The sequence below is a fragment of the Ambystoma mexicanum genome, chromosome 3q, assembly GCF_040938575.1.
Source record: "Ambystoma mexicanum isolate Mex_15411 chromosome 3q, UKY_AmexF1_1, whole genome shotgun sequence".
NCBI lineage: Eukaryota > Metazoa > Chordata > Amphibia > Caudata > Ambystomatidae > Ambystoma > Ambystoma mexicanum.
The window spans coordinates 448,043,023-448,062,815 of NC_090926.1; the positions used below are offsets into that span (position 1 = coordinate 448,043,023).

At 47.3% G+C, this 19,793-nt stretch overlaps 1 protein-coding gene across 6 annotated transcripts in view; it reads left to right on the forward strand.

Annotated features, from left to right (window-relative positions):
- Positions 1–19,793, forward strand: part of ARAP3 (ArfGAP with RhoGAP domain, ankyrin repeat and PH domain 3) — a 582,982-nt gene that overhangs the window by 145,739 nt on the left and 417,450 nt on the right. For 2 of the 6 annotated variants that reach the window (XM_069654121.1, XM_069654122.1), the window contains exon 3: positions 7,292–7,438. The exons of the other annotated variants lie outside the window; for them this stretch is intronic. The gene's annotated coding sequence lies outside the window, so the exon portion shown is untranslated. The remainder of the gene's footprint in view (positions 1–7,291; positions 7,439–19,793) is intronic. 6 annotated transcript variants of the gene reach the window in all.

The window sequence follows — 19,793 nt, forward strand, 5'->3', positions numbered from 1 at the left end:
GAGGGACTCCCAGGACCCCCTTGTTAATTTACATATTTAAGTAACTTTGGGTTTCACCCTAAGTTACTAGGGGAATCCAGACGTGGGGCCCTTGCTCACTATTCTTAGAGAGGCACAGCTCCTCCCTACTGATGAGGTCCAACCAGACCGAAACACGTGTCTGGGGATGCTGTTGGTACTCTTGTTCAGAGGAGAATTGCCTAGCATTTCGGTGCTGGACTGCCGAAGGGCAGGACAAAGACTGATTTGTTTGGGATATTTCTTCACTGTGAACGATAGTGAGCTAAAGACTCTGGGTAAGTCTCTCGTAACCAGGACTAATGTCTGGCAGAGGGACTCCCAGGACCCCCCTTGTTAATTTGCATATTTAAGTAACTTTGGGTCTCACCCTAAGTTACTAGGGGAATCCAGACGTGGACCCCTTGCTCACTATTCTTAGAGAGACACAGCTCCTCCCTACTGATGAGGTCCAACCAGACTGAAACACGTGTCTGGGGATGCTGTTGGTACTCTTGTTCAGAGGAGAATTGACTAGCATTTCGGTGGTGGACTGCCCAAGGGCAAAGATAGTGAGTTAAAGACTCTGGGTAAGTCTCTCGTAACCAGGACTAATGTCTGGCAGAGGGACTCCCAGGACCCCCCCCCTTGTTCATTCACAAAATATGCACGACTTAAAGTACATTTGACCAGTGAGAGTGATAAACGTGTAATAGGATTTTGAGGTAACTTCATGTGGTGAATGTTAAATCTTCATATTTCCCGCCTGCATGCCTAGAAAACCGGTATCAGTAGCCTCCACATTCGCAGCAGCAAGTATGATCATCCTCCACTGGGCCAACAGCATGCATGGCCAGCCTCCACATGCCCCGAGACTGCTATGGCCAGCTTCAGCATTGCCACAACATGTGTGGCAGGCATCACCAGGTCCAGCAACAGCTATGGCCAGCCTCCAAATTCTATGCAACATGTAACGACCCCTGCATTGACCTATTTTGGTTCAATCTTGCTTTTATGTTTGAATACATCTTTTGATGACTAATTCATATTTCACACCTCCTTTATTTACGGTCATGCCAGTACGAAAATGGGGGGCGTGGCCTACAGCTCATGGTGTGAGGCTGTGTTTCGGCTGAGCTGCGGTGCAAATCCTATATTGATCCTAATAACGGAACTGTGTACTTTTGCTATTCCATACTTCCTCAACTGTGGGCTGTTGGTGGGTCACTTCTGCTGGTGGTTTTGCCTGCGCCTGGCGAGCCTGTGACTGGGAGATCGCAGAGAGACTGCGGCCCATGCTATGAGGCGCACAGGGTGAAGATGGCGGCCAACCCGTGCACTTGTGCGGAGTGACAGTGCAGCGGTGGACTGTGATGTGAGGGCTTAGGGGCTGGCTGGGAGCCCGTCCTCTCCCTGCTGATGGGCCCCCGCCGAATATCTCACCTGAGCTGCGGGTGGAGCTGGCCGAAGTGGAGGGGAGGCAGAGTCTGTGCCTAATACGAGGCCCGTCCTGGACGATGCCCCACCCGCTGGAAAAGGTCTGACAGCCACAAGAGGATCGCCTGGGGGTGACGCGGCGTGCCGAGGACCGGGGCTGCCCTTCTGGGATCCAGCGACTGCGGCAGTGGCGACAAGAGGAGGATCACGGTCGCTCTGCCCTGTGCTTGCGGTGAGGAGGAGCGGACCTCGCGGGGGGCGAGGCTTGTGTCCGGACCCGCTCTCTGAGAGCGGAGAGCCTGGATAACTAGGGCTCGGCCTGCCTGGTGTCGGGGGTGTGGTGGGTGGATTGTGGCCTGGCCCCCCCGGGAGGTTGGGTGAGCGATTAAGTGGGTTGTGCTTCCCTGCTACTGCACGCTGTGAGCCCCAGGCCTCCTACCCAGCACACACCAACATGCTGCGTGACCTGAGGGAGGCGGCTGCTGGACGGAGGCTGGTGCTGCCCTTAGGGCAGGCCCTCTGTGGAGGGGCCCCTGGTTCATCATGTATCATCCCCCTGGACATGGTCCTGGCTGAGTGAGTAACCCCCAATAGTGTAACAAGACCGTGCTTTGAGCAGGAGTGCCTGTGAAAAGAGCTGGTGAGCTGCACAATCATTAGGCAGGAGCTTTGAGCCTGTAGGGGTGCCCCTCGATTAGTTACAACAGTTGAGGATAAAGAGTGTGCCTAGACCCTCCCTGTGGGGTGACGGGGTTCCCCCCTCCAGGGGGCTGGTCAGAAGAGGAGGCATCGAGGACTGTGGACAGCCCACTCCTTTTGAGACTGGGGCACATTGAGTGGAGCACACGAAACAGGGCCAGTGTGATGACGGAGAGGAGGGAGGCAGCAAGGAGCCGGGCAGCAGTGTGGTGATACATGCAGCAGCACTGATCCACTCTCTGGCATGCACCCAGGTGGCACCATTTGATACCCGACTGCTATGAACAACATGAGGTGCTGGATTGCCCCCGGGGACAGCGGTGCTGTGACTGGTCCGGAGTCGTGTGGAGTCATCCCCCGCAGAAAGTAAGCTGCAGTTCACTTGAGGCGCCAGTGGCCTCACTCATGATGGGACCAGGTGGTGCAGCACTCCTCAACCACACTGAGCAGAAAGATGCCTAACAATAAGCACAAGCAGAAAGGTACCATCATGGACTCCTTTGCTGGGAGCGGACAGAAGCAGGGTTCTGCTGCGTCTCAAAGTAGGGGGGAACAGGCGCAAGCCGATCAGCCCTTGGAGCAACATGAAGATAAGGTTCTGGCGGCTATAGCTGCGTTACGAACCTCGCTGGAACACAAGGTTGATGAAGTCAAAATTGATGTCCAACTACTGCGACATGATGTGCGATCCCTGGCAGAGAGGGTTACGACTGCAGAAGAGCAACTGAAGCAGACAACTGACATCACCATGGACCTGACCGTCAGAGTAAAGATCCTAGAAACCCAGAATCGGTTTTTAGCGCAGAGAGCTGAGGAAGCGGAGGGACGCTCTCGCCGGAGCAATGTACGAATCCTGGGTATTCCTGAAGGAGAGGAAGGCAGGGATCCCACAATGTATATTGAAACTCTGTTCCAGCAGGAAATTGGAGCAGACAAACTGACGCAAGGATTCTCGGTTGAGAGGGAACATAGGCCCCTCCAGAAGAAATCCACGCCCGATCATTGCTAAAATTCTTAACTTTTGAGACCGCGAGGTGTTGCTACCGTTCTCCAGAGACGGAGGGGTTATTGAATGTTGAGGCTCGAGGGTCTCCATTTATCCAGATTACACCCCCCAGGTGCAGCAGCAGAGAAATCGATTTATTTCTGTTAAAGCCAGGCTCCGCAGGAAGGGCATCCGATACATGCTCACGTATCCCGCAAGGCTCAAGGTGATCCACGGTGGCAAGGCACGATTCTTCGAGAGTCCCGAAGCAGTGACTATGTGGCTAGAGCACAATAATTTGGACACTGATGATAACACAGCCTCACAGGGAAAGGAATCTGCAAAGTAGCAGGGCATGGCACTGGGTACTGTGGGTACCTTGCGCCGGCCACGTGACTCGGACTATGGTCAGGGGAGGCCAGTGCCTATCCTCTTCTTACTTAATGAAGCTACTATATCAAGGCTCCGTAATCACAGTGGCTATTACACCGGGGCTGGTGATCCAGCCCGGTTGAGTACAGCAGGAACCCCCCCCCATCTGGAATGGAAGGGTGACAAGCAGTCCCTGTCCCGACCCCTGGTGGGTGCTGGTCCATTACTGTCGGCACCCACAGGTCCGAGCAGTCTATATTTGCTGGGCAAAGTTGGTGCCCCATGTTACCGGGGTTGTTTGTTTTGTTTGTTATGCTTTTTTACCCAACCATGATACAGTACACGGGGGATAATGCCATACGTGCTTAAGGTGCAGGGATGTGCGGAAGATTTTATGGTCTGAGGGAGGCTTTGCATGACCAGAATTGTCCCATATATATAGGGGCAGGCAGCAGATTGAGACTTTTTCGCACCACACAATATGACACAGGTTAATATTATAACATGGAATGTCAGAGGTTTGGGCACATATATGAGGAGAAATAAGGTCAAGTTATATTTACGGCGGAGGAAGGTCATGGTTGCATTATTGCAGGAGACACACTTAACGGCCACAGATCAGGAATCGGTGGTGAAGCACTGGGGAGGTGCAGTGTATGGGGCCATCCATTCCACATTTGCACGTGGGTCCTTACATGGATTAGTGGGACACTACCATTTCAGTACCTTAGCTGTGACAGTGATGTGGATGTCACTCCCATTCGAAAATGGCGGGGTGCAACTGCCCAGGTTAGAATTGTATTACTTAGCAGCACACCTCAGCTTCCTAGCCAAATGGATGGCAGATGACCAGAACGCAGAGCACACCTTACTTGGGTCTCTGATACACCTGGTGCGGTTAAAGGAAATGCTTTGGTGCCCACCTGCCACACTATATGCACAACCTTTATTATTAACTGTAGGTAGGAGGATATGGCAGAGGACATGGAAAATTCTGAAGACCCCCCATCCCTACTCACCTCATAGGCTCATATTGATAGGTGGAAAAGCAAGAACAGAGGAAATACAGACAATGAGGCGCTGGGAGGAGGTGGGAATTGCAATGTGGGGGGACCTGTATGAGAATGGTACCTATAGAGAGTTTTCTGACCTCACACAAAAAGAGGGGTTGTCCAAAGGGCAATTCCTGAGACACATGCAAATCACCAAATTTGCAAAACTAACCTGGAAGGACTGGCCAACAGAACCAAGTTGGAAGGCACAGTTGAGTTGCTCTTTTATCGCTCAAGCATGAGTTGGAAGACAGCTGGAGGCCTGTGTCCTGGTTGTACAAAGCCCTTATAGAAGGCACGCTTATAGACCATACGCACTAAAAGCTAGGTGGGAGACTGACCTAGGCATAGCTTTCACGGACAAGCAATGGCAATGGGTGCTCGGCCATGGCAGAAATGTTTCACGAAATGCGGTGTTTCGGCTCCTGCAGATTAATGTGCTACACTGAACATATTTAACTCCGGCTAGGGTCGCCAAATTCAGCAAGGAAGCAACATCTAATTGCCCTAGGTATGGTAAGGCGGAGGCAACATGATGCATATGTTTTGGGAGTGTGAGTCTGTGCAGAGGTTCTGGAGGGCAATTAAGCACACCAGTGTAAAGGCAGGCATCACAAGGTATCGATGGTCCCCACAGGAGTGCATTCTGGGTATGTATTCCAGGGTTGGTAAACACAAACACACGGTCAGGTTCATGGACTTGGCTTGCATTTTGGGCAAGAGATGCATAGCCATGACGCGGAAGTCAAGCAAGGGACCGAAATATATGTTGTGGCTGAGTGAGATGCGACGCTGGTGTTTGGCGGAAACTACGGCTTGGGGCAGGGACATAGATGTACATGGTGGCGAAGTGGGCCTCTTCTTTGAGGCATGTAAGTCCCTGGTTAATACTGCATTATATCCCTCAGATGACAAACACCCGTGAACTTTGGACACCTGATACATGGTATACTCACCTATTTTGTTTACTTTGCAGCACAGACTTTTTGACATAGAGACTTACACCTATACCTGAGTATGAGTTAATACTAGTGGAGGTGGGGTTAACCGGAATTATAATGGCATAAAATGGTTGGTTTTCAGTTTCGTTTTGTTCCTTGTTGCTTTCTTCCTTCGTTCTCCTTTTCCTTAGTACTGTTCTCTTTCTTTTTTCTTTCCTATTTCTTCATTTAAAGAATGTCGCATAGCAATATGACGTGTATAATTGCCTTCTGTCTTCGTTTGATTCTTACTGTTTAGGCTTGTTGGCCTGCTTATTTGAAAATGTTAATAAAATACTTTTTAAAAAAAATGTCAGTACGAAAACTCACACATCTGTTAATTAGTGTTCCAGGTTTTGCAGACATCCTTGCCAGGCAACAATGGGACTGTGAAGGATTACCACCCTACTGGGGGATCCCCCAGATTTGTGGACATTTTAGGAGCTCTAACCCTACCAGGAAACTAAAGAGTCTCACATTCAGACAGTGCTGTGTGATTTACAGGCTTGTGATGGGGTAGGGTGGGCACCCACGGTATAGTTGCTGCTGTGCTGGGCATCAGTCATTGCATCTCAGCAGCCTTTTAGCAACATTAGGGTGACTCTTTCTGAAGTGCCACAGCTGATGTGTTCCCTAAAGTGTGCCATTTGAAGGGCATATACATAACTACTTTGAAAATGTGTGTTCCAAAGAATTGTTAGCTGTCATGTATAGCACCAAAGTTATTCTAATTTTCACATTGGTTGTTTTTAAAATAAATATATGAATACCTTTAAAAGTGAACAGTTTTTATTATAATTGTGCATCCACCAGGGCCTGGTGCTAGTTTGACTTATAACTACACATAGGTCATCTGTGGTTTCACATGCAATATACAATCATGCTGAGAAAAAACGTTTGATGTTATTGTAATGTCAGCCTGGTTTGCAGTGGCCCATTCCCCTGACGGGGACATTGTGCATTAGCTTCTGGGAACCAAAATAAACCATTTGGACTCAGGCTAGTTGTCCCATGTGTTCTCTCTGGGAAAAGCTTGTTACCTGACCAGAGGACAGGAACTACCCTAGGGGGTAAGAAGGTGGCGCGTGCTGTTAAGTTGAGCGTTTTCCAGGACAATAGGACGGTCACACCCAGGTGGTATTTACTAGAAGCTCTTTGCTGTAGGAGAGACCAGAGAATCTCTTAGGGCACTCACATTTGCCCCCACTCCACTTCCTGCAGACAATGTATTCTAGGACTGACATCATCAGACAAAACACACTGATCACAGCAGCCTGGATGGGGCCCTTACAGAAGGCTTGAAAGGGACAATGCCTGTGACGGATGGACTGTGTAATGGGGGCGAGGCCATCCCTTTAATTGAATCATCTTTGCTCTTCAAAAGAAGGGTTTCACTTAAACCTGTCTGAGATTAGTCTGCCCAGGTCCCCTGTAATAAGGGCGAAGATAAACATTTAAAGAAAGGAGCCAACACCTGCCCCCGGTCCCGGCCCTCCACCCACTCTAGGGGAATAGTTGGAGTGTCCTGCTGTTTGGATCGATGCCTCTATTCTCCCTGACACATTGGCACCCAGGACTCTGCCTGCTGGAGGAGGCAGTCCTGACAGTGCCCCCTGACAACCTTTATGACCAAGGAGTCACCTTATCCTTTAAAACCTTTCATTTGATCTCGCAGCAACCTACGGACAAAGGAACATCGCTGGGCTTTGTTTCCTACCTCAAAGTCCTTGTGAGCTTTGCCAACCCTGACATCATATTTCTGTCCTCAGCGTCCTCCCGGCCAAGAGCCATTGCTGCTTGTTGAACCACAGCACTTGTTGGGTCCAGTTGACCTGTTCACCAACCCGGCACTGAATCATTGCCTCAGAGAGCTTGCTCATCCCGGATCAACACTGCCGACCACAAAGCATGAGAGTGTAAGTTATCTCTTGAGCTTCTGTTGCCCTGACCTGGTTTTAAGGGCCCTAGTGACATTTAAGACCCCCTCTTTACCGTTTAAAAAGACATATTCTTTGAACTTGAACATTGCTGCAGAGAATATTGACTGTCTACCCCTTATTTAAGCCCCAAAGTGCCCCTGTTATACAAAGGTCTGCATACTATGTGTCTTCTTTACAGGGGTAGGTTATTCGTGAATTGTTTGGTGTTTGTGTTTTTTGTTGTATTGAGGCCATGTATTTTTTTAGAAGCTTGATTGGACATTTATTTTAATTTGATACCTCAGTAAAATGGGTGTATTGGATGCTTCCTTGCTGGCTCACGCCCTCTTGAAGAGTATAGTCCGCTCTGTGCCCACATTGCCATAAAAGGTGAAGGAGGTGTACTGTCCATGTTGTGCCCATTTTACCTTTATGTTTGGATCACGGCTGGCCTAGTAGCCGTGTGGGACTGAGTCCATGTTTAGAAACCCTTACTTAGTCCTCTACGCCTGCAAAGTAGAAGCCATGTCCTCACAGTGATCAGGAACTTCATATGAAAGAAGCAAAACTATGTCCCTAGCTTTACACCTGTAATGCGCTGTCGTGTTCAAAAGACAATTACATACATCTAAAAGCACCACTTCGTAGCTATATTCCAAAAATGTTTGCTCAACTTTTAATGGCACATTTTTCACATGTGTAGGTTAAGTTATCCAGAATAATACAACATTAGAAAATTATTATTTCAAAAGAGGACAGCATTAGTTGAATGAATCTATGCTGATCGTACGTGACAGTTCAAACATTGATTACATGGCTCACGTAAGAATTGAAGGACACTTTAAATATCGGAACATTCTTGTTTCAGATCAAGGCTTAATGGCCAAGCAAACGCATAGATGTGAGGATGGGAATCCAGCCGACTTTTTATGTATTTAATTGCATTGTTGGTCTACAGGAAGCCGTCTGCAATCTACATTTAAAAAGAACACATTTTAATAGATTTAAGAAAAAATATAACAGCAATGTATTCTAATTACAATATTTTTGTTAGCTATCCATTTCTCTTAATGTGTAAAAACATCTATCCGAAATATCTAATGCTGCTAGAAATAAGGAGGCCTGCAACCCTTTCATTATTCAGTCCTAGCAGTCTTCCAATTTAAGAAAAAGATCATTGTTCACACATTTGCCCAAAATCTCTACTTCGAACATATTCATCTCCTCACATTAAATACGTGTTTTAATGTTTCTATCACTTCTTGACACAATCTACCTTTGCACTTATTTCTGACAATCTTTGATTGAGCGCCCATCACGTCTAGCTTTCCTAGTGTGTTTTGTCTGAACAACATTCATGTCCATTGCTTTTCCTTCAAGGAATTTGGGCACTATTTTATTGTTGTTTCAATAAATCAGGAAATTACATAATCTTTTGACATTTGCGTGGTCGCCAAGTAACCAGCATTTCCACATGATGGAATAATATACTTTATTATTATAGGATATTGTATGTTTGGTTCAGATCATCTTGGATAAGTGATTGTCAGGATACTCATATGACTATAGTAATGCTCTTAGAATTATGCATTATACTGGACATGGGGCTTTGCTGGTGGCTTATTTGATGACAATTTTTAAATGTTTATAAATGTTTTAATTTTTATGCATAATGTTGTCTATTTTGTTTCACAATATGTTTCAGTTTTTTATGAAAAGATCATGTATAAGTTGTATATATTTATTCTGCATCTGTTTTGTAAAAGTGCTTCCACACCAAATACAAAAATAATAAAAGTCCCAAGAATGACATACACTTAACTGTGACACTATCAGGTTCAGGTTAACAATAAGAAGTTTCTACTTTGTCTCCATGGGAGAGAACAAGGACTAGCAACTAGCACACCAGGCCGAGCTCAGTCTTTAATTATCTGCGGGAGTGGGCGGAGCTTATAATGATTCCTTCGGGGAGTTCAGGACGAGCATACTCGCCCTTAGCACTTAAGGGGTAGCATGATCCTTCAGCTTCACGGCATTGGAGCTCAAGCTCTTGGCTCCATTCATCAGCAAAAAGAGGTAAGTAGCTGATACCTCCAGCACTATCTCTGCAGTCTCAGCTATCAGCTGGGCCCTCTTCCACTGAAAGGACCAGTGGCAATCTCACTGCACTGTTGTACATGATGAAGTGCCATGGCTCGACAATGAAAGGCACACCAGAGGCAATGCTAGGGGGGGCTGAGGGGGCGGATCTTGTGGTTGTAGTCCCGGATAGATGCTCAGGAGCAGCAACCAAAAGGGTATAGCTAGTCCCAAGTCCCGACATTATCGTAGCGCTGGATCTTTTCCAGACCTAGCAACACTCCTGCCCAAGCAGAACAAAGAAATGGATATACAGACTCCAGACTGTTTCAGCTCCTACCGAGACTGCCTCGCTGCACTGCTGCGCTGCCTTTTAAGGATCTGACATATGCGTAGCACAGATGCTGCCGCTGATGGAGCTAATAAACCAAACTTGTACAAAGGTCCCTCCATTCTACATGCAAAGAGAATCCTGATAGCTATAAAACACCATTGGACACACCCTTGGTATGTTGTTAATTATTACACGTAGAGCATGTGTATTCCGACTAGGGCACCAAACAGCTGGCATTTCATTGTACAATTGCCATAGAGTATGATAAGTCTAGGGCAGCCATGAATGACCTGGATATATGTTATGTTACTGGGATTTATCCTAGGCATGTGTGCCATTTGTGTGGTCTCTAGCGCAGCTCTGGTAGATCTGAACGAGAGGGGTGGGTGAGTTAGGTTACTGCGGTGGGCGGTAAGTCACAAGATAGCTTTGCTGTTGCCTTGATGCGTGCAGAAGGGAAGTAGCCAGACCTCTGCATGCAGGTCTGTTTCTGGGTGTCCTGTGTTTAGAGCATGGAGGCATTGGTGCCTAGAGAGGAGCTGTGTGTGCCCGTGGTGCTAGGATGCACTGGCTGGGACTATCATACACAAGTTGATTGTAGAGCTGTAGCGTTGATGTCTGCTGGGAGGGTTACTCAATTGCTGTGTGTCAGTGACTTATTTGGTATGAATATAGTGTGTTTGTGCATAGAAGCTGAGAAGGTTAGTGCAGGGAGGTTACTGGAGGACCTTGTTGGCTGTGGGATGTTTTTACCCATGCATCCGAGCCCTACCTCAAAAACTGTGCAGTACTGGCATTGAAAACATCATGATGGCCAGAGATTCCCAGAAAATGCCCAGGGAAGTGCATGAAGAATAGGCTGCCACCCATTTTGCCGATGTTATGGGCACAGAAGGGCACTGCCTAAAACCACCATTTGACTACCCACACAGTAGCCTGAAACCATTGGGAATGGCAATGCTGATTGCCAAAAGCAACCTAGAATTGTGGGGAATTCATTTTCTTAAATCCCAAAAATGGGTGCATTACCAGTACTCACCACTATCAGAAAGCCGGCGTTTTAAAACAACACCAGACTTTTTTTGTGTGTAAAACTGAATAAATGAACCCAAAGCAGGCCAAAGAAAGACTTACTGAGGGGTGGATACAATGTAAAGTTATATTCTGAAGTGACTTGAAGGTTTATAACAAGACTGGCTGAGCTGTGGATTTCAGCAGTTAAAGTAAATTTGGACTGAAAGACACTACAAATCTAAATGTTTAAAAGAAATGAGTGACCTACTTTTGAGTGTCACATAGGTTTCAATTGTTTAAATGTCATAGTTTTAAACTTAGAATCAGCATTCTAGCTGCATATGTAAAAATGGTTAGTTTTATTTGAATGCAGAAAACTGGATAACTAAAAGTGACATTAGCTGGGGCCTGGCTTAAGGAACTGAATTCTGCCCACCAGCTACCCCCGACAGGAGTTGAGACTTGCACAACAGCTGTGTTCCCAGGCCTAGCTGCCTTTTGCTGTTCCCACCAAAAGGGATATGACACTTCTCTGATTGAATTACCTGGGCTCTGCAGGAAATTGAACAAAGCCCTGTCCTGACTCAGGCAAATATTTTATTGGTGGGAGTCGTAAATGTGGCTTCCTCCTGGAAGGAAAGGGGAGGAGCACTGCCTGTGAGAGCAAGCTGACTTGGCAGAACTGGAAAAACCAGAAATTCAACCTTGTGCTGGGGGGAAACCACACCCCTTTGGGGCCAGAACATAACTCTAAAAAGATGGATCATTCATAGAGCGGACTTGTGAAAATTATTTAAATGATACCATAATTCTTGTGATTTTTCTGCCCACATTTTAAGAGGTTTTTACAACCGGTGGTATGATCTGGGGGCAAGCTAGCAGTTAAGAGGGTATTACTTAAAATGTATGCATGTTAAAAATCTGACACTTCATCAATTAATGTCCATACTCCTTGCGCACATGTGTGTAAATTTGGGTTAATGTCCGATATTGCAAAACCAGTTAAAAAGTGCAAAATGTTGCCATTTCTCAATGCAAGCTCTCAGGAAGAGCAGATTTGGACAGGGTATACCTCCTGTGATATGTGATGGGTGCATGTAATTTTAAACAAATGTGTACCTGTGCAAATATGTCTTTTTGATCAAATATAGATTGTGTGCAATTTGACAGAGGAGTGTCCTTTCTGAAAGCCATTAAATGACATCATTCTGACACACAATCCTGCTCTCCAGTGAGAACGCAAAGAATTCTCCAACCTATCAGAACTCTGAAGGGGTTGGGCCTAGAAAGCTAGCCTCTCCACCCACTTTCAAAACACATAAAAGCAGACAGTCAGGACAGATAGGGACATTCTATTCCATCTGCTGCGGGACGCTCTGCCGGGAAAATCCATACTTTACCTCCATCAACCTCCAGAGAGCCAACATAGAGACTTCAATCTATCCACCTTCAGAGACCAAGACTTTACTTCAGAATTTGTAGCAGAGAGGTCAACTACAAGCTAAATCCCTCTTTAGCAGGCCTCAAATCATTGCCATTATCACAGCCAGGCGAGCTGTTTGAATTCTTTGCAAGAACTCTTGCCATTTGCCAGAGAGCAGTGTTGTATCCAGAGAGAGACCAGCTGAACCGGAGACCGCTGTATCCGGACCCACAGACCTGATCAGAACCAGAGACCCAGACCAGACCAGCAGAGTAGAGCTGACCCCGACGCTGTGCGCAGAAACCGTCCGTGGCGAGGCCTATTTTAAAATATATTGTGAGTACCTAGCAGAACTGTGCAGAACCAATCTCTTAGTTAAAATAATATAATTCAATCTATTTTAATCTAACCAGAACTGTCTCCTAGAAGTTGTACCTTGTCATTTTGCAAAACTGTCACCTGTCATTTCTAGCTGCTAGCTGTAACTTGTCACTTTGAACTTTTAAAATTTCAAATCTGAAAAACGACCTTTACCATATCGCTCATATCTCTGTGACCGTTTGTCTTAGAGACTTGCAGTAACTTTCCTCTGAAAGCTGGGAATCTTGGCTTTTCAACGAACCTAGAACCGCATTCCTACTCCCTATACTTTTGCCGCAATCGCGAAAAACGCACTCGCGAATTTGCCGCGATTTGCAAATTTCTCCACGTGTGAAAACAGCAGCTTCCTTGCTTTCATTTGCCAAAAATTCGTTTAACCTGCCAATCATTCCTAGAACATTGCTAAAGTAAGCCTGAACTTATTTAAACCAACTAATCCTCAACCTGAACCTCCTGAAGGGAATTAAAAGCATTTTAGCACATTTTCCAATATATTGCTATCACATTTAAAAGCATTTTGAGCCTGTGTAAAACTCATATCTATTCTCCTCTAAGCTTGCTGGGAAACTGGAACTCTGTATTACATTGTGATTGTATACCTGAACTGTGTGCTCTTCCTTCCATCTCCTTACATTGTATAGGGGGGGGTGAATTGCCACAAAGGGAAAGTGATTACCTTGTCTTTTGTGAAACCATATCAGTTTATCTTCTATACTGCATTTCATTCATTCAACCTTGCATTTCCTTGAACCCTATAAAGCATTCTCTACCACATTATTCTTCTGTCCCTATTTACCAGTGTGCTACCTTATCCATTTCATGTCAACTCCTTAGTGATTATAAAGAAGTGGGCTAGTGCCAGATTCTCCGTTGTTAATCTTTATCATATCAGATTAAGTGTGATATTCAATTATTAATTTATTATAAAGTGTGATATATATATATATATTGTTTAAATTCTCAAATAAACCTTTTAACTTGCAAAACAGAACTACTTCTTGGCTCAGTGGGGTCAGGGGGATTCCAAGAGAGGGGTGTTATATAGGGGTAGTCATCCAGAACGCATGAACTGGACATAAAGATATATCAATAAGGGTTTCCATTCAGTATCCCAGACTAGGCATTGACTTAGCTGTAGTGTTGAATTGAATCCTCTTACAAATTGGGGGCTCGTAGCCGGGGATTCCGGATTAGATCTATCACTTGTGCAGATTAATACAGTGTGCCAGCTGACCAGATACACATATCCGGTCGGATCACCACGCTGTGTTACGCTGTAAAGCACTCCTCAAAGGAACGCTCTAAGGAAAAGGTCTGTTTTGCAAAAATAAAATACAAACTTCTGTAAGTCAGGAAGGAACTCAAATTCCAGAATGACGACCTTGGTAGATATGAAAATAGCCAGAGAGCACTTCTTACATAAGCTATTTGTGAGAGGTGAGTGGACTCATCATGACCAGACGGTCTGGTTGCAAGCAATCGCACCCCAGATCACGGAAACAGGGTCAGATATATGAAGAGACCAGGGTCCCTTACATGTGGCCCTGAGTGAACTATATATGTCCTCTAAGGCCAAGGATGAGCACAACAAGATTGCCAGGGTAGCGGCATATTTATATTTACATATGGGAGCCATGCAGGACAAATGTGCTGAAGGCCAAGATCTGGCGAGTAGGCAACTGCTGGCATTACAGAAGGCCCAATCTGATCTGGACTCTTCTGAGCAGAGGCTGCAGAGGAGCCAGGAGTCAGAAAATGATAGTAGGCAGTATATCATTAAAATAAAAGAGGACATGGATATACTGCAACAGGAAAAGGCTGACCAGGATACTAGATTTCTGGTCCTGCAGAAGGAGCACCAAGACAGTTTGGACTCCCACTGCAGAGCCAGAAAAAGCTGGAGCAACAATTAGACTTTAACAGGGCATGCACGGAGCAGGTAGCCACCCTGCAAAGTCATCTAGATAGAGTGAAGGCAGAGAGCAACAAGCTGATTTTGAAGGACCTGGATACCCAGGCAGAGTTTGATGAAGAACGCCAGAAAGCTGGTGCCTTTCAAAGGCAGAGGGACGACCTGGCGGCACAAATGCAGGCTCTTAGTCAGGAAAGAGACGCCTTAGGCCAGGAAGTCTGCCATTTAAAAAGAAAAACAGAAGAAAATCACTTGGCCCTCCAGGGGCTGGGTGACCTCCAAAAAGAACACCAGAACTTGTTAGAACACACCAGGAGGGTGGAGGATGCTCTGGCAAGAAAGGAGCAGGCCAATAGGGACACAGCTCAGGAGGTAACCCTCCTGCAGCAAAAACTGGCCCAGTGCTCCAGGACCAATCAGGAGGCACAGAGAGAGAATGAGGCTCTCTGCCAGCACAATGATAGACTCCAACAACAGGTAGCGATGCAGGAGAGACTGATAGAGTCTAGTAAGGCCTTAACTGAGGAACTGAAGGCGCAGGCTCTTGCATTGCAACAGGGAGCAGGGGCGGATAGAGATGAGGTTCGCTGGGAAAGAGAAACTCCTGAGCATAACCCCAGGAGCCCTAGTACCAGAGGCCTTTATCTCTCTCAGTCCCTGGACTCTGCCACCCACATGTCCCCTGGCGCACATGAGCACAGGGCCACAGGGATGGCAGATTACTATCCAGCCAGAAGCATGGGGCTCATAGGCCAGTACCACCCAGGAATGGAGGGGCGGGCATCCGGGTATGGGCACCCAAGCACAGTGCAATTTAATGGGGAACCCCAGGAGAGTAGGCCCATTAAGGGCATCCTGAAAACCTCTGCCCAGTTAGGTCAGTGGGGGGGGTACCCATCAAATCCTGGCAGCAAGGAGGGATCTGAATACTCCTCTGAGCGGTACAGGACACAGGAGACCAGGTCCCCACATTCTGCCAGCCATTCCCAGGCTCGCAGAATCCGGGAAAACCTGGAAGAACAGACGGGAACCTCTGGCAGCAGTGCCTCTGAGTCAGAAGATGAATGGACCAGGGTTACCCGGACCAAAAGGGCCAATAAGACAAAAAGGGCCTTGCTTAAGGACCCCTTAAAGCAGATTAAGGCAATCAGGAGCGTCATCACGCCTTATCATAAGAACGCCAAGTATTCTGTTTGGGAGCACTTAGAGTTGTTTGAGCACATGATGTAGACTTTCCATTTGAAGGACAGCCAAAGCTGTATTCAATATGTAAAGTGGACCTTCTCCCCGGAATACTCCAGTTTCTTTGCGGGGCTGGAGGACCAAAATCATTTAAGATGGTCCACCTATAAGGCGGCCATCATGAAACATTTTTCTACTCATAGAAATCCTCAAGAGGCTCGCAAGGCAGCCTACAATTTACATTGTGGGGAGGATCAGGCCCCACAAGAATTTGTGCAGGAGTTAAAGCGTGCTTTTGCACAGACCACAAGAAGGGTGCGCACGGATAGCAGAGAATTTATTAATACATTTTTCCATGCCTTGCCCAAATACATAATGACCCAGCTTGTGAGGGATTTTCACGAGAAAAGATCTTTAGACTGGGTCATTGAACAGGCGACCCGGATCTATGAGGTGCAGAAGCCAATAGAAAATAAAAATAATGCGCCCAAAAACCCCAAAGCCAACAACACCCCTGCTGCTGCCAAGGTGGCAGAGGTAAAGGTCACCCCCGTTTTGGATTTGGAGATGGGGGGGCCTAAAAACCGACCTGCACCTAATAATGCTAGGCCCAGAAGGTCCTCGGGCCAGTCACAGACAGGGAGCCAAGGAGGCAGCCCCACAAATGGGGTCCCTCGCTCTCCTGACTATGTAAGTCCCCGTTACAAGGGAAACAGACCAATCCTGGGTTATGTGTGGACTCCTCCAGCCCAAGGGGGGGGGTCCAGCCAAGCACCTGACCCGGGGAACTTCCCTCCTAACTTCCCCAAGGAGGGCAGAAATTCTCCAAATCCTGGGCAGAACTTTTTCCCCAGGTATCCACCCAATTTCCAGCCCCAAAATCCTCCACCCTTCTTTCCCCAATTCCCTAAGCCCAGACAACCGAATCCGGGAGAGGGGAGGCCAAGGGTGGAGGGGTATCCAAATCTTCCCAACCAGGGGTACTACCAAAGGAGGGATAGCTACCCTTCCCGGGATCAGCCCAGGGGAGAAAACAGGGCCCCGTATCAGCCTGAGCGGGTTTCCCAGTTAGAGCGCCAGGTTCAAAACATGGCGCGGGATCTGGGTCACATACTGAGGGCTCAGCAGAACCCTCAGATCGGCATGCCGGCGCAGAACGCACCCAACTCTGGACCTGGTGCTCCAGAACAATGACGGGGGCAGCACCCCAATAACTCACCGGTTCCCAGAGGGGAGGCACAAAGGGAAGGGGGGTGTAAAGCCTTGGAGGAAGCTTCCTTCCTCACTTGTAAACAGCCCCTGGAAACCCAGGAACCCGAAACAAAATCTCTTCCCCCTGAAAGTCTGCCTCCTAAGGAGCAGAGGGGGGGTAGGAGAAACAAAAGACCCAAACAGACTCAGTTTGAGGAGGAGGTACAGATCTTCCAATTTGAGGGAGAGGGATCCTCAGAGGATCCTGGGAAAAGGATCTTCTCCTTCAGAGAGGGGGGAACTCCTCCAAAAGAAAAATGGGTCCCTAGGGATGCAAATCCAGACTGGGGAGATGGGGAGACTGAGCTACCGCCGCCCACCATCTCATCCCAGAACCAACAGCAAGAAAATCCCCTGGTTCAAACCCATCCTGGTGACTGCCTCCAAAAAGGGGGGGGCGGCCCAGAACCGGAGCCAGGGGAACCCACAATGGCTCTGATCTCCAGTTGCCAACTTTTTCTTTCAGATTCCCAAGGCTCTCCACAGAATTCTGCCCAAATCTCTTCGCTAGCGATGTCCAAAACCAGAAAGTTAGCCCACCAGTTGTCCAAAAATGTGCATTATCTGTGCCCCCTTGAGGAGAAGGAGGGAAGATACTATGCCCCGGTACAAGTACAGGGGCAGGATACAATTTTGGCACTGGTGGACACTGGATCTCAAGCTACCCTTCTGTCCAGAAGGGCCTTTGACGAACTGAATGCAGGAAGGGGAGAGAATTACCAAATTCCTCTCACCTCTCTTCCTGGACAACTGCAGAACTTTGACGGGAAGGAAATTCCCGTTGAGGGGACTGCAGACTTGGACATTAAGATCGGGCGACACAAGGTGAAACACCCGGTCATAGTAGTGACTCCAGAGGGCACCCCTTGTTTACTGGGGAATGACCTCCTGAGGAGGTTGTCACCCTTAATAGATTGCGTAAACAAGGTCCTCTGGACCCAGACTAGCCGACCAATAAAATTAAAACAGAGTGTCAACCATGTTAGTTTAAACGGCACATGCCACATGGTTGAACAAAAATCTGACCAAGTAGAATTCCACTTCCAGAACAACCAAATTCCAGACGTGACAGTAATAGCAGTAGGACAACAGACTGGTGATGGGGGGTCCTCTCTATTTCTGAAAATCAACCTCCCTTCCAGTTTAAGGTGGTATTCCACACTGGAAGGAAACACCCTGAAATTCTTTACTAATCCACAACCAGAAACTCCCACTCCTATAGTCCAGAAAGATGTGAAATCAGCTCAGAGCCTGGCTGATATTCAGCAAATTGGAGAGCAGTTGTTCATCCCTGTTCAGTTAAATGATGGGAAGGACTCTGTTCTCGCTCGAGTGTGTGTGAACAACGGTAAGAGCTTCATCAGCGAAGCCATGTTCCGCCAACTCCCAAAAGATCCAGCCATTCCCACATTCAAACTGATAGACAAATGGGAAATGGACCTGGAAGCACCCAATTCCAAACATCTCCTGCCAAGCAGGTGTATGCTCAAAATCTCCATTGGCAACAAGAGCATTGTATGCACATTTGTTGGGTCGTGCGAGACGTCACTGCCGCTTTTTACTTAGGCAGTGACATACTCAATCGCTTTGCCATTAGTTTGGACCTAATAAACCTCAAAGCTTGGTCCCGATTAGCGGATAATCCCATGGGCTTTGATGATCCAGAAAAAGCATTTAGGTCAGCTCAATTGCTACCTTATGCAGTTGAAATTCAGATCAAAGAGGAAGTCACCATCCCAGAAAGGACCCGACAATTCTCCCTGGAAGTGAAAGCTAAAAGAGGACAACATTTGAAAAACCCTGATGCTTACATACATCTAAACGCTTCTCTCCAACAGCAAGGGTTGGGGGTAAACCCAACTCCATTAGTCAACATAGAACATGACACCATTCTAATAGAGGTGGATAACAGCGACTTAAAGAGTATTACTCTAGCCGCAGGCACCATTATTGGAATGGCGGTTGATGACCGACATTTTTCCATTGATTTAGGTAATGAACTGTTAGGACCAATCCCCAAGGACTGTTTTGACAGTGACAGTGAGGACAAAACAACACCAGACAGGATTTTTACCCGGCATGGGGGGAACTTCCTAGTGTACACTTCTTGCCCTTATGGTAAGGAAGATGTGACTTGTGACTTCAGGAGGGATGAGGTGATTTTCCAGGTCCATGAGGGCTGCCTTTCCCACCTGAAGCCTCAAGTCCAAATCAGCACTCTGACCAGGGACTTCTCCACCCAGCTGGAGGAGGCCGCTGAGATAGCCAAACCAGAAGTCTTTCCAGGCTTCAGGCAGATGGTGGAAGAGAGAGTCAACCTAGCTGATGCCTGTGTGACTCTGGAACAAAAGCAAAAGTTGAAACAAGTTTTCTTGGATTTCCAAGATCTCTTTGCAGTAGACTCATATGACTGTGGCCGCACCGACATCCACACAACAACAATCCCCACGGACCCTGGCATGACTCCAGTGTTTGTGAAGCAATATCGTTTGCCTCTCGCATCCATGGAGTCCCTTACTGAAATAATTAAGAACCTTGAGTCCCGGGGAATAATCCGTCCAGTTCACAGCACCTTCAATAATCCGGTGCTGGGAATATTGAAACCAAACGGCCAGTGGAGACTCTGCGCCGACCTCAGGGAGCTCAACAAACGGGTCCATACTTCCCGATGGCCTCTGCCCTACATTGACCAAGGGCTGGCCCAGATCCAGGGGTCACAGGTATTCACTGCAATAGACCTGACCAATGGATACTGGACTGTGCCTGTCAGCAGGGA